Below are 15,472 nucleotides of genomic sequence, written 5' to 3' on the forward strand. Positions count from 1 at the left end.
GGGGAGCTGGAGGGGTAGGCACCCTGTTCGGGTCTCCCTTAGCTTCGCCTTCTTTTAGCAAATAAATCGTGCAGTGCACAAGTGGACAACAGCAGCCACTCAACACGTTCGGCAGTCACAGGGACATTAGCACGCCCGTTACGGTGTCCTGGCCACAGCCGCTACTGCCCCCCACGCCTTTACAAAGACATCGAACAAGCAACCGCAGTCACGACATGCCGATATTGAGCACGACCCTTATATCGTATCGTGACTCTTCATCGCAACGATAACACTGTGTAACAATTTATTTATTTTTGTTCCTGGGTAGTAAGTGCTATTTCCTAATTGCTTATGCCTCAAAAGTACAGAAAATGGCTATTATTCCCCACAAACTTTGCTTTTGTGACCAGGACATTGATATTTTGAAATTTACATATTTTACAGAACATTCATGATAGATTCAGTGCTGAGTAAACTTGGAGTAACTTCCAGAACATTCTATAACTTTCCAGTAATATAAATAGTAGTAGAAATACAGGGGCCTTAAGCGCACCAGTTCAGTTTAGTTCCAGCTGCCTAAGTGGATACATATCTGCATTTTTCTGAGATGGCATCAAGAGGCTGCAAGCATTCGGCAGACGCATTTTGCTATGTCTGCGTCCAATTTATCAAGACAAGAGCGAAAAAGTACTCTGTGGAATCATCTGCTTAGATGTGTGAGGCCTACAAGGCATATTTCGGCATGCCTGTCGGGGATCAAGACAAACCCTGAGCACCTCATTTCACCTGCGAGCAATGTAAACAAACTCTGGAAGGTAAGATGGACAATTGTTGCTCGGAATTTAATGTTATAAAATTTGTGAAAAAATAGAAAATTGTAAAAGATTACATTTTTTAAATGTTTTACAATTTTCACTGTTATTGGAAAAATATATAATATATGAAAAATGTTGCGAGAATCTCTTACACATTAGTAATGGGTAAAATAAATGTATTTTTGTAGGATGGTACAGAGGGGAAAAGAGAGCCATGAAGTTCGCTATCCCAGGAATTTGGCGGGAACCCATTGACCACTCAAGCAACTGCTACTTCTGCATGGTGGACCCTTCCAAACGTCGGACTGGCAAGAATGCACCTGCTATCACGTATCCGGACCTTCCTTCTTCCATCGCCCCGGTGCCACACTGCCATGAGCTCCCCGTGCCCACTCCTCCGGAGAGAGAGCAGCCATCTTTAGAAGAGAGCAGCAAGTCAGAGAGCGAGGAAAACGTTGTAGATCCAGATGACAATTTCAAAGGTGGAGCTGAGGAGAGAAACCCATACTACCCCAACCAAAAAGACCTCAACGACTTGATCAGATATCTTGGTCTCACCCAGTGGCGTAGCTAGGATATTTTGCGCCCGGGGACGAACTATAAAATTGGCGCCCCCCCCCTCTCCACCCGTTTAATCACATACCAAAATGTAATTACATGACATGTAGGCTGTGTGTGGCGGGATATATAAACTTTTAGGTTGAGGTGTAGATTTGTGCAGTAGTTTCAGGCTGCCGCGCCCGCCGCAATAATGTAACGTTGTAAGCCTCATTTTGGCGCCCCTTTACCTTGGCGCCCGGGGACATATGTACCCCCCTGCCCCCCCCTAGCTACGCCTCTGGTCTCACCAAATCCAATTCCGAGCTTTTGACGTCAAGGCTCAAGCATGGAGACCGGAGACGAAGCGCTTGGGGCACACGTTTATTCAATATAACTGCGGGATACACGGGTCCCTAACACAGAAGGGTAGCGGCCCCTCTACCCGATACCCAAGGAGGTATAGCCTCCGGGCTAGCGTATCCTAAGGGGCCGTCCATAAATGACGTCACGCAACTGGGGGGGGGGGGGGTCAGACATTTGTGACGATGTGTGACGAGGGGGGGGGGGTTTAAGAAATGTGACGTCGCGTAAAAATATGCAACTTTAAATAAATATAGACAACACGTTCTACCTAATTAAATAGACTTTTTAATAAATATTTTCTCCTACAACATCAGAGTGCAGCACCACATTAAATACGCACTACAATAACAATAGTTTAAAGCAATTTGAAGCATGTTTTATTTGGGGGGGGGGGGCAGAGCTTTGTGACGTCTTATTTGAGGGGGGGTCTGACTCTTTGTGACGCCGTGTGACGAAGTGGGGGGGGGGGGTCAAAAATCGTCCAAAATCGCGTGACGTCATTTATGGACGGCCCCTAACCACTCGGACTACACTCACGTTCCTCTGGCTAAGGGGACCTAGGGGGAGGCTATCTGACCCGACCCAGCCAAGGTCCTCGGGTCCCGACCACTGGCCCACTCAGTCCCGGCCCTTAGAAGGATGTCGCGTCCCGGGGGTTCCCAGGGTCGACAACTGGCCCACTACAGCTCCGGCCCTTAGAAGGACGGCGGGTCTTGAGGTTTTCAGGCTTCCTAGCCTAGCTGGTCTTCTTTCTTCAGCTTGACGAAGACTGCCGGACTCGTCCAGAGGTCTGGCTTTTATACTCGTGCCAGGGTCTCTCCGCCCCTGGCCACGCCCCCCTTCTGGAACTCTCTAGGGGGCTCTGGAATATCTCCCCTAACCCCTCTCTTGGGGTTGGGAGAGCCTCGTGTTCCAACGGTCAGGCTCATCCCGCCTATCCCGGGTTACTACTCCCTATGGACACATGTCTGCTACTACATGTAAGTGTGCATAACAATGCTATATATAAAATATAAAAAAATACTTTAAAAAAAACACGCTTTAACGAAATGTCCTGTCCGAGCTGCCCCTGCCCCCTTCCCCCATTGCCCCTCCCCTCCTTCCACATCCCCCGCCCCTGGGCGTGGCTCCCCGAGGCTTGCCGTGACGTAAAGGACCGTGGTGATTTACAGGTAACGTCAGTTGAGCGTGGAGCCGTTAAGAAGATTGTTTGAAAATATATATATTTTATTTTTAATGATAGAATATAGTATTGTCATTAGTATGACACAGCTATACGAAGTTTGCAGTCGATACGACATTGGGAATACGGTTGAAATTGAGTTACAATTTTTTTGGATACGACAACACATAAAGTAAGTTAAATAAAAGCGTGTAAAAAGTAAAAAATATATACATGTTTTGGATTTTTTATGATAGAATATCGTGTTGTCATCAGTATGACATACCTATACGAAGTTTGCAGTCGATAGCACATTGGGAAGTGTGTAAAAATTGAGTTACAACATTTCTTTTTTGAGGATACAACAGACGAAGTGAGTTAAATAAAAAAGCGTGCAAAAATGCCTGACACCGACGCTACAGAAACGTCACCAACCTTTTTGCAGCTTCTTCACCCGTCAAGATGGGTTCTGCTTCTGCCACAATGTGACCAGTCTGTTCGAGGCAATCGGAATCGCCTGTAACCAGAATGAGTGGCGCCTCTTCATTGACAGCTCATCCAGGAGCCTCAAAGCCGTGCTGCTCCATAATGGTAACATGTACCTGTCTCTTCCCCTGGCTCACTTGGTGCACCTCAAAGAGGATTACAACAGCATCAAGACCTTGTTGGATCCCTTGAAGTATGATGAGTACGGCTGGGAGGTCATCGGAGACTTAAAAATGGTGGCATTCCTGATGGGTCTCCAAGTCGGTTTTACCAAGTTTCCCTGCTATCTTTGCCTTTGGGACAGCAGGGACACCAAGGCGCACTACCACAGGCAGGAGAGGCCACAGCGGACCGAGTTCTCTGTGGGGACGCACAACGTCAAGTGGGAGCCACTGGTGGACCCCCGGAAGGTGCTGATGCCACTACTGCACATCGAATTGGGCCTTATGAAACAATTTGTCAGAGCTGTAGATAAGGAGTCGGCAGCCTTCAAGAACCTTCAAGACTTCTTCCAAAACTTTCCCATACCTGGGCAGTGTGCTCATGACCAGCTCCGGTTTTACAGCAGAGGTCTCACTCCAAATCAGTTGAGCGGCAATATCTTTTCATTTGCTGCGTAACGCTGTGTGGAAGCTACCTGGTCTGTCTCTCCGCACGAAGCTCCAGGTCTTCTCGGCCACGGTCATCCCCTATCTTCTCTACGCTTGCGAAACCTGGACCCCCCTAATGGAACATCTTCGCCGGTAAGAAACATTTAGGCTGCCCTGCCTACGATCCATCCTGGGTTTAACCAGGCTGGTTTGTGTGAGGAGCTCACACATCCTTTAAAGATCTGGACAAAGTCCCATCGGTGAGCTCCTCCGGCAGGCAAGGCTGCGTTGGCTGGGTCATGTAGCCCGCATGCCCAGTCACCGCATGCCTAAACAGCTTTTGTTCCGCTGGATCGAGGGGGATAAACGGGCGCGGCACGGGCTAGAGAAGAGATGGAGTGATGGATGTGGTACAGGAGGACGTGGAGCTGAGTGTGTGGGGGCCGTTGGCCCCCGGGGTCCCTCCGCGCTCCATGCCTATGGCAGGGGCTCTGCCGTTCGCCGACCCCTCGCTACTCTGCGAGCCGCTGCTGCCGTCGCTGGGCTCATCTCCCGACGGCTCCCCTCCCTGGTCCGTCCCTCCGCGAGCTCGTGTGAGAGGCATAGCTCGCCGCACGCTCTCGTTCACCTGTAAATGCTGTGTTGTCTCTCCATAAATCACGCGCTCTAAACGGGGGTCAGGGGTCGGAGGGCGAACGACGCTGCCCTCACACCGCGCGAGTCCCTGCGGCGATAGACGGAGCGGGGACCTGCGGACGCACCGACCCCTTCCCCCACACTACGAGCGCACACACCTGCACACACGCGACACCCACTCTCGCGCCGCTCTGTGCAGCGCTCCCACGAGGCGAGCCGTTGTACACGCAGCACTACACGCGTTCACACTGCTCGACGAGATCACACGAGGCCACGATTCGCTATTAATGATTTATTGTTTGCTACCTGGAACTGGTGGTTGAGTCAGTATGAATCGACGAGGCTGGCCTCTTCCACTACCCCTGTACCTATTCCCTATTAATCGGCTATGATCCTTTTCACCTTGCTACTCACGGTTCGAAGTATTCGGCGTCCTGTGGCTTTTCCTCGATGCTCGTCCGGACACGTCACGCGGACGTCCGGAGGGCAGAGCTGGGAGCCGACTTGCACGCGGGCCTCTTGAAGCAAAGTGAGATCACTCGATCTTGCTACGATCCCTTTTATCCTCTCTCCCGGACTCCCCAAACACTCTCCGCTCATGCGCGGCGCATATGCTAATCAATGTGCGGCGTGCGCGGCGTAAATTCTAATTAATCCCTTTCTCACGCAGGCCTTTGTTATTGCAGATTATGCGGCGGCGTCCATCACAAAGGCTCGCCGTGGGAATTTGTGCGCGGCTCCCCGCGTGCCTCCGCTCTCCTGATTATTCATACTTCAGCTTAAGCCTTTACCTTCCCTAACAATGGTGCCTGCGCGCTCAAGCGTAATTATCCTAACCATCAGCGACTACGCACAAGAGCCCCTGCAGTCCTGCTAATCATGCCGTCCCGTCCCTCCCCTGCCTGCCCCGTCGATACGTGGGGGGTGTGTGTGGGGGATGCGCTTCAACCACGGTGGCCGAATGCCCCTCGCCGCGACCATACCATCTTAAGGCTGGTCGCAGCGCCGCGGTGCAACGTAGCGTCGGGGGAGGTCGTCCAATTCCCTGGTCGCCGGAAACCGTGAAAGTCAATCCCGATAAGGGCTTCTCGGATAAAAACCGGTTGATCAGGTGACCTCCCCTTCCAGCTCTATGGGGGGGGGGGGGGGGAATGCGTGCGGGTGTGTTCATGTGAGGTGAGGTGAGGGGGACGAGGGGTTGGCTCCGTCGCTTGGTGGTGGCGAGGTCGGGGATGGGGCGCCTGCCGAACGGCTTCGTGGCGGCGGCATCACATAGCCCCCCGAGGTGCCAGTCCCCGTCCAGGGTTGACTGGAGCACCTTGCTTGGGCCGCGCCCACGAGGAAACGTTGCGGGGTCTGGGGGATCCGTCCGGACCTTGTGGCTGGTCTCGGGGCGGGTGGTTCCGTCCTCTGTAGCTCCTGCGGCGGCCACCTCCTCCACTCCAGCGGCTCTCCCCGTCCTCCGGCACCTGTGGGCTGGGGCACAAACTCAGCAGCAGAAGGGTTTAGGGGCCGTCGTCCGCGCCGTCTCCGGACTGGATCGGGGCGTCTCGGGGGCTCGGCAGGGCCCATGTAGTGTGCGAGGCCCCCCAACACGAGGGGTGCGGGTACTCCGGGATTTCGGGGCCTTCGGGTGATGGGGTTCTCTCTCGCCGGGGCCGCTTTCCACGGTTTTAAGCGGCGGACATTGTCTCTCGACTCCTCTCCCCGCCATAAATTAGTACCGTCCAGGGGGAGATCTGTCGTCAGTTTCCCCACCTGCCCGGCCCCGACGCGAGGGGTGTGTAGCCATACCTTAGCGCCTGTCAGGAATAAGGGGGTTCCATGCGGGGTCGGGTGCCCTGTTCCTGCCGCTGATGCGCGGCTTCCCCTTGCGGGTATGCTCGGCCTCGGGCTTCTCGCAGGGTCTCCAACAGGTGTTCCACGGGGCGGCTTCCCTCCTCCGGCTGGGGGGAAGGAATGCCGAATAGCAGATCTGCGGGTAAACGAGACTCACGTCCGAACATCATTAAAAACGGGGTTTGTCCCGTCGACGTGTGTACGGTGGCGGCGTAGGCGAAAAGGGCGTAGGGGAGGTGTTCGTCCCAATCCCGTTGATTTGCGGCCGCCATACGTTTGAGTTTCCCCGCTAGGGTCTGATTCATGCGCTCTACCATACCATTCGCTTGGGGGTGGTACGCTGTGGTTCGGTCCTTCTGGATTCCGAATTCTCGGCACAGTGCCTGGAACAGCTCGAACTCGCTACCCTGGTTGGTGACGACTCGTTCTGGGATCCCGTGCTTAAGTACGTAATGTTCCACAAATGCCCGGGCCACCACCAAGGCCGTTTTATCAGGGATGGCCACTGCCACGGGGTAGCGGGTGAAATACTCTACTGCGACTAGGATATACCGGTTGCCTCGATGGGATCGCGGGAATGGCCCCTGTAGATCGATCCCGACCAGCTGATTCGTGCGGCTGACGCGGAACGGCCTTAGGGGTACCTGGTATCGTGCCGGTTTTGGCCCGCACTGATAACAGGCGCGGCAGCCCTGTACCCAGGCCGCCACGTCTTGTGCCAATTTGGGCCAGAGATACTGGCGACGCAGGGTCTCTCGAGTGCGTCGTTCCCCATCGTGGCCCCCGAGTGGGTGGTCATGCACCAGCCGTAGCAGCTGGGGTCGCACCTGGGCAGGAACACAGATGCACCCCGGCTGGCCGGCCTCGGTTAACTCCCGTACCACTCCGTTCTGCACACACAATCGGCAGCGTCCCCCCGTGAAACACGGGCAGGCCTCCTCCGCCCTTGTCTCGGCGTACACCGTGGGCCGCCTCGACAAGGCGTCCGCGTTTGCATGCGTCCGGCCAGCCCGATACTCGATTTGCAGGTTGTACTCCTGCAACTGCGCCAGCCACCGGGCGATCTGCCCCCGCGGCTCCTTGAATGTAAGAAGAAACTGCAGAGCATAATGGTCAGTGCGTATGCAACATTTCCTGCCGTATAAATACGGCCGGAACTGCTTACATGCGAAAATCACGGCGTACAACTCTTGGCGGGTCACACAATAGTTCAGCTCGGCCCCACTCAAGGTCCGGCTGGCGTACGCGATGACTCGTTCCGTCCCATCCTGTACCTGTGACAACACCGCGCCCAGCCCGCTGCTGCAGGCGTCGGTGTCCAAAATAAAATCGGTGGTAAAATCGGGGAAAGCGAGGGTGGGGGCGTGGGTGAGGTGGTCTTTGAGAGTGGTGAAGGCCGTCTGGCAGGCCCCCGTCCACTGATAGGGGTGCTTAGGGTAGGTGAGTTGGGTGAGGGGGCGTGCAATCTCGCTGAATCCCTTTACAAATCGACGATAATAGGTGGCGAGCCCCAAAAATGATCTGATCTCCGTCAGATTTCTTGGCCGTGGCCACTCCACTACGGCGCGTACCTTCTCCGGATCGGTGCGCACGCCTGCTTCGCTGACACGATGCCCGAGGTACCCCACCTCGCGTTGTGCGATGTAACACTTACGTGGCTTGAGCTTGAGATGAGCCGCTCGCAGTCGCTGGAACACCTCTCATAACCTGGACCAATGCTCAGACAAAGATCTACTGAACACTATCACATCGTCCAGGTAAATCAGGCACTGTTCCCATTGCAAGCGCCGCATCACCAACTCCATCAGCCGCTAGAACGTCGCGGGCGCATTGGTGAGTCCGAACGGGAGTACTCGAAACTCGAATAGTCCCATCGGGGTGGTGAAGGCGGTTTTCGGCCGATCCTCCTCCGCCATCTCCACCTGCCAGTACCCGGACGCGAGATCGAGGGTGGAAAAATATCGCGCTCCGGCGAGGCTGTCAAAAGTGTCGTCGATGCTGGGTATGGGGAAGGCGTCGCCGAGCGTGACTGCGTTCAATTTACGGTAATCGACGCAGAACCGGGTTGACCCATCCTTTTTCGTTACTAGTACCACCGGGGCTGACCAGGGGCTCGCCGAGGGCTGAATTATGTTATCGCGAAGCATGTCCCCAACCGCCTCTTTGATCTGGGCGCGTTCGGGTGTGCCCACTCGGTACGCAGGGAGTTTGATGGGTCGGGCTGCACCGGTGTCAATTTGGTGCTTAACAAGGTCGGTCCGACCCACGTCCTAGTCGTGTTCGCTGAACACGTCGGCATACTCCCGCAGTAACTCGCGCAGCCGATCGGCCTCTCCCTTAGGTAAATCCGCCCATGGTACATGTAACGCGTCGAGCAGGGGAACGACCTCGGCTCGGGGAGTCGGGCCGACTCGCCAGGCCAGGTCCTGGTCACCCTCAGGACGACCGGGGTCCTCAGCCCAGAGTGCGAACACCGAGTCGTTAGAGTGGCATGCGTGCAGGGGGTGTACGGTGGCTATCGGGGTGCGCCGTCGCAGTATCGCTGGGGTACTGTGGGTGTTAAACATCCGCATAAACAATCGGTCCCCATCTGCGTTTACCAACGTGGCGGATCTCACGACCCCATACCGTTTTGCCAACTCCGGGTGAGGAGTTAGCATTACCTCCCCTGATGGCCGGAGCGCGGGGTCGGTGGGGGATGTTGCCACCGGCACCAGCATCTCGGTGAGCGGCCCGATGGTGACTGCCGTCGCCAGGATAGCGGCCACAGGTGCGAAGCGGGGGCGCGTTGGTTCTCGTCCCAGGAACGGTATCTGCTCGCCGTTGCTCTCCATGGTGGCGCATCGCTGGCGGGGTTGCACGTTGAGTCCCAGCTGTTCTAAGAGGTCGGTACCTGCGATACACTCGTGACACAACGCACTCGACACGTAGAACTCCTGGGTGCACACCTGACTGCCTATGCGGACCTCTAGGGTGGCTCTCCCCAGCAACCCCATTCCGGCTCCGCTCGCCGTGTGCAGCGCGCGGTCCGGTGCCTGCAGGTGACGCACGTCGACCCCGATCGCGCTGCAGTGCGCTGCGCTCACGAGCGAGGCCACCGCCCCCGTGTCCAGCAGGATTCAGGTACGCATTCCGTTCACCTCCCCTTCCACCAGCGACGTGGCCCCCGTGATCCCCGCCACCAGCTCCCATAGCCAGTCACCAGGAGTCACCGTTTCCGTGGGCGTTGTTGCTGGAACCTGTGTGGAGATCACTCGCTCGCCATTATCACTACAGCTTGTTCGTGTCGGGGCTACGTCGATTTCACCCCCCAGTGGTCCCCTCTCTAGGGGGGCCTTAGTGTTTGATCTTAGCTCTTGTCTAGCTCGGGCGACCTGAGGACAGTCCCTCCTGAGATGCCCTTGCCGATCGCACACATAACACGTCCGGGGAGGGGTGGCGGCTCCGTAGTGGGTCCCCTGTCCGCTCCCTCTCCCTCCTCCAGTACGCAGTTGTCCCAAATCGGACTCTAATTGGGACACCCTCCCGGCTAGCCCCCCTACTGTGGAACGTAGTTCACCCATCTCAGACTGGATGGTCTTCATATTTTTATTTGCTTCCTCGCGTACTTGGGTTACCCTCTCACCTACTTGGGTTATCTTACCGTCAATATCTCCCATGCCGGTCTGTAACCCGGCTACCCACCCCGGTGTTGTCTCGCGGGGTCTATGGGGCTCTCTTGCCCGTCTCCTTATTGGGCTGGCGGGCTCCTCCTCATCCTCCTCCTCGTCAGGGATGAGGCTCGCCACGGTGCACTCCTGTCCCGACCCTCGAAGCTGCGCGCGTTCGCTGGAGAGCTCCTCACACTCCAGTGCTTGCTCGACTAGGGTATCGAAGGGGAGGCCTGCGCTACCCCTTTTGGGCTGCCACCACGCGGTGCGAGCTAGGTACCTGAGTAGCTTGTCTGCAGCTAGCGCGTCAATGACCTCCTTCGCGAACTCTGGGCGGGCGATCTGGGTTAGTGATCGCACGTCCTCGGCGTAGTCTCGGAAGTCCTCGCCAGGTTGGCGTCGGCGCGCCTCTAAGGCCGTCTTTGCCTGTATCGCGTTGCGCGTGCCGAAACGCCGATCTAATCTACGCATTAGTTCCTCTAGTTGGGTTTGCGCGCTTTCGGGTAGTGCCTCTACAAAGTCGGCTGCCCGCCCCTCCAGGTTCAACGTAAGATGTCGTAACGCCTGCGCGTCCGACCAGCCATTAAGCTCTGTAGCCCCTATGATATTGCGGGAAAACGCTTTCCATTTAGGGGTCCCCTGGCCGGTGAACACATGCCTTACCTTTGCGTGGAGTAACGTGCTACCTTCCCGCGAAGATGTGAGGGTTCGTACGACTTCTGACACCAATATGTCCCTCCGCGCTCCATGCCTATGGCAGGGGCTCCGCCGTTCGCTGACCCCTCGCTACTCTGCGAGCCGCTGCTGCCGTCGCTGGGCTCATCGCCCGACGGCTCCCCTCCCTGGTCCGTCCCTCCGCGAGCTCGTGTGAGAGGCATAGCTCGCCGCACGCTCTCGTTCACCTGTAAATGCTGCGTTGTCTCTCCATAAATCACGCGCTCTAAACGGGGGTCAGGGGTCGGAGGGCGAACGACGCTGCCCTCACACCGCGCGAGTCCCTGCGGCGATAGACGGAGCGGGGACCTGCGGACGCACCGACCCCTTCCCCCACACTACGAGCGCACACACCTGCACACACGCGACACCCACTCTCGCGCCGCTCTGCGCAGCGCTCCCACGAGGCGAGCCGTTGTACACGCAGCACTACACGCGTTCACACTGCTCGACGAGATCACACGAGGCCATGATTCGCTATTAATTATTTATTGTTTGCTACCTGGAACTGGTGGTTGAGTCAGTATGAATCGACGAGGCTGGCCTCTTCCACTACCCCTGTACCTATTCCCTATTAATCGGCTATGATCTTTTTCACCTTGCTACTCACAGTTCGAAGTATTCGGCATCCTGTGGCTTTTCCTCGATGCTCGTCCAGACACGTCACGCGGACGTCCGGAGGGCAGAGCTGGGAGCCGACTTGCACGCGGGCCTCTTGAAGCGAAGTGAGATCACTCGATCTTGCTACGATCCCTTTTATCCTCTCTCCCGGACTCCCCGAACACTCTCCGCTCATGCGCGGCGCATATGCTAATCAATGTGCGGCGTGCGTGGCGTAAATTCTAATTAATCCCTTTCTCACGCAGGCCTTTGTTATTGCAGATTATGCGGCGGCGTCCATCACAAAGGCTCGCCGTGGGAATTTGTGCGCAGCTACCCGCGTGCCTCCGCTCTCCTGATTATTCATACTTCAGCTTAAGCCTTTACCTTCCCTAACAATGGTGCCTGCGCGCACAAGCGTAATTATCCTAACCATCAGCGACTACGCGCAAGAGCCCCTGCAGTCCTGCTAATCATGCCGTCCCGTCCCTCCCCTGCCTGCCCCGTCGATACGTGGGGGGTGTGTGTGGGGGATGCGCTTCAACCGCGGTGGCCGAATGCCCCTCGCCGCGACCATACCATCTTAAGGCCGGTCGCAGCGCCGCGGTGCAACGTAGCGTCGGGGGAGGTCGTCCAATTCCCTAGTCGCCGGAAACCATGAAAGTCAATCCCGATAAGGGCTTCTCGGATAAAAACCGGTCGATCAGGTGACCTCCCCTTCCAGCTCTATGGGGGGGGGGGGAATGCGTGCGGGTGTGTTCATGTGAGGTGAGGTGAGGGGGACGAGGGGTTGGCTCCGTCGCTTGGTGGTGGCGAGGTCGGGGATGGGGCGCCTGCCGAACGGCTTCGTGGCGGCGGTATTAAAAGTGGACTTGTCGATGACTGGTATCAGCTGTGTCAAGATCGGCCTCTGTGGAGGAGGCTTGTGAAGGACGTTACTGGGCAGTTGGAGGCTCACAACGAGCGGAGCGCCGGGTGGCTAAAGCACAACAAGTTGGCACAGTAGGGGGCACAGGTGGTGCATCAGCCAGTCATTTCAGTCTGTCAACCCGTGGCACCTGGGACTGCCCCGTGACCTCCTGCCGGCGGGTATTCGACACTTCACGTGGCCTCAAGGTGCACATGGCCTGGCACAAGCATCGTGGTGACGTCACCGCCACTTATTGGCGGTTGTTGTGTGTAAGTCAATGTGTGTGTCTGTCTTTTTCGCCCAGGCAACGCCGGGTACTTTCCACTAGTTTGCACTATAAAAACTGCCTGCAGTTATCCCATGGTGGGATGAAGAACTGAGATGAGGGTACGCCGTCGCGTGCTGTATCGTACGGCGTGTTATATCGTTCCACACGTGCACCCAGAAATCCTATACCACACGGCTCAAGAAATTAGTTCGAGAAAAGAGAAACGGCTTTACCATTTCCGGTAGCAATAATAAAGGTGTTAAGATGTTCAAACATTAACACTGCATCGTCCTTATATATTGTCCACCTTTTGGCGGTCTTTGGTCTACAGCACCGGTGAGACAAAGCCATAACAGAGGCTGTCTCTGGTGCAGCCAATCTGGTTGTAGGACTATGTGTACACTATCAAATAATATTTGATTTTTTTTACCACGAGTATGTGTAGCTCATGCAGACTTAATGCCTTGTAATAGCTATTTGGTGTTTGAACATCTTAACACCTCCTGTATGAATGCCAGAAAGAGTAAAGCTTTTTCTTATATTTTTTTATCATCTTAAGACCGTACAGATTTCTCGAGGATAAAAAATATTGATTTTGACCGTACTGTCAAAAAGAGTCCCATAGATATCGTTCAACGTCAACGGCTCAGAAAGCACGTTATAATGAGCGCGTTCTTGGGTTGTGCAAAGTGTTAGAGCGAAAACGTGTTGTGTGCGCACGCGTTAAGCGAGGACTTACCGTGCAGTATTTTTTTCATTGTTTTTAGGATTGCCAGGAAGCAGCAATGTGAGATAACGGTCGTGATATCTTGGCACCTAACGTTATTGAGATGTCATCAAATGTCTGTGTTGTCCTTCAGAGTACAGCGTGACGATGTCACCCCAAAAATGGATTCAATGGAAAGAGCCATTCTGTATTTGTCATGGTGGTATAAATTGTGAAGAGGCCAAGCTTTAAACACATCGGCAACAGACAACAAAAATGCTTGAAAAAGTCTTTATTAAAAAAAAGCACATTAAACAGTTTAAAAATGCTTACAAAAATATTCCAGGTACAAAACTGTACAAAACTAGCAAAGGGAAACATTTAATTGCCTACTTTGATAAAGTGTCAAAACACTTTCTGACGCTCATTACTGCACAACGCCATTTAAAACAAATATGGGACCAAAACGTCCTGTCCCCACACTTCCAGATAAAACAAGTCTACATTAAACAGAAATACTGTGGCATAGAGAAAATCTCTCCTACAGACCATCATCAGAAATGCCTCCAATAGAGAAATGTCAAGGCATGAACATGTACCTTCGAATAATCTCCAAAACAAATAAGACAGACGTGAGTTAAGCTGGACAAACCCGATTAACTATGAAGCTCTTTCCCAGGCGTCCGACCAGCCCAACATGGTTCGTGACAGTGGAAAAAAAAAAAATCACAAATCGATGAGTGCCGCATTTACTTTGTGAAATGATGCAGACTTTTATCGACTCTAAAAACATTTTTTATTTTACAATTATCCCATTTTTCATGGTACACTTTACATTTTTACCAACAATGATACTTAATTTATGTTACCAGTCATTTTTTTCAATGAAATTATAAAATGTCCTTCTATGGCGCATACATGATAAACACAGCTCCAGCATGTGACACAGCAGCACTGCTTATTGAAGTCAATTTAAAGCAGCACCTTTCCCGTTTAAAGCACTTTGATGAGTTTTATTGCATTAAGTATTAAGACACATTGATACATTTCAGCACGCTCACCTAACACCTCTCCCACCCCTACCCATGCCAGGCAGAGCAAAAATTATCTGAAATGCCATACTCCAAAGGCCAGATTGCAATGGTTCATCCACTACCCTTTTTACCATTGACAGGTTTTGGTCAATTACGAAGCTGCCCACAATGCATTGCCAGACAAACTCAAACAACAACTCTGCAGGTAAACCTGGTCAGGGGGAAAGGGTGGTAAGGAGATGATTACCGCAGGACATTTCTTATCAAGGAGGCAATGGGTGAGGTTCTCTTTAGGTAGCGCAAACCAGACGTGGTTTATTCCCAACAGCCTGGTTGGCAACTGGGAAGATGCAATCGGTACTAACACCCGAGTGTAAATGCTACTCCGAAACACGAGTAATTCAAGTCTCAAGACTTGCATTAGCGACTCAAAGAAGAAATTTAAATGTTATAAAGCGGACGTATTGCTTATCATTAATATTATTAAAGAGGGAAACAGTTTTCCAGCCTCCAGTTAGAAACGTGCGTTTAGAGTATTTGGCAGCACGTAACATTTCCACACGTTAAGCATTTTCTGTGAGATGTCATTTGTGATAGCCAGGTCACTTCTGAAAAATAGCTATTTCGCTCAGCAGGCCTTACCTGATAAAACATAAAGTTTGCTTATTAAAATGACGGTGATTGTTCGTGACATGTCATTTGTTTAAATCGGCACGTACGAGGCTCGATGTGGCTTTCCTAGGCTGAGATTTCAAACTGATATTCCGTTAAAATGGCTCACAATGTGAAAATGATATTTGTTTATAACATTAAAAAAAATCTGAATAATAGACATTATGCAATGATTATATACACCAAATATTCAACTCAATAAATAAAGACTGCATTTTAAATTGAAAATATGAACAAATAGAAGTCATAACTGTAAACCCAAGCAATACAATTTTTCTCAACCAGAAAGAATAATTTAAAGCTTAAATATTAATAGACTGTGCAGATCCACTCCATCACAAAGCGCAGCCCTCCCAACTGTCACAAGAAGCTGCCATGAGCTCATTTGCTCAAAGTGAAGTTAAACAGTGTGAACTCTTATCACATGCATTCAGTAGGGCATCCCAAACAACACAAAATTCAGTTCAACGTCAAAACATTTACACAAATCGTTGTGCAGGTGTTT

The sequence above is a fragment of the Lampetra planeri genome, chromosome 16 (genome assembly GCF_965212315.1).
Source record: "Lampetra planeri chromosome 16, kcLamPlan1.2.h2, whole genome shotgun sequence".
Lineage (NCBI taxonomy): Eukaryota > Metazoa > Chordata > Hyperoartia > Petromyzontiformes > Petromyzontidae > Lampetra > Lampetra planeri.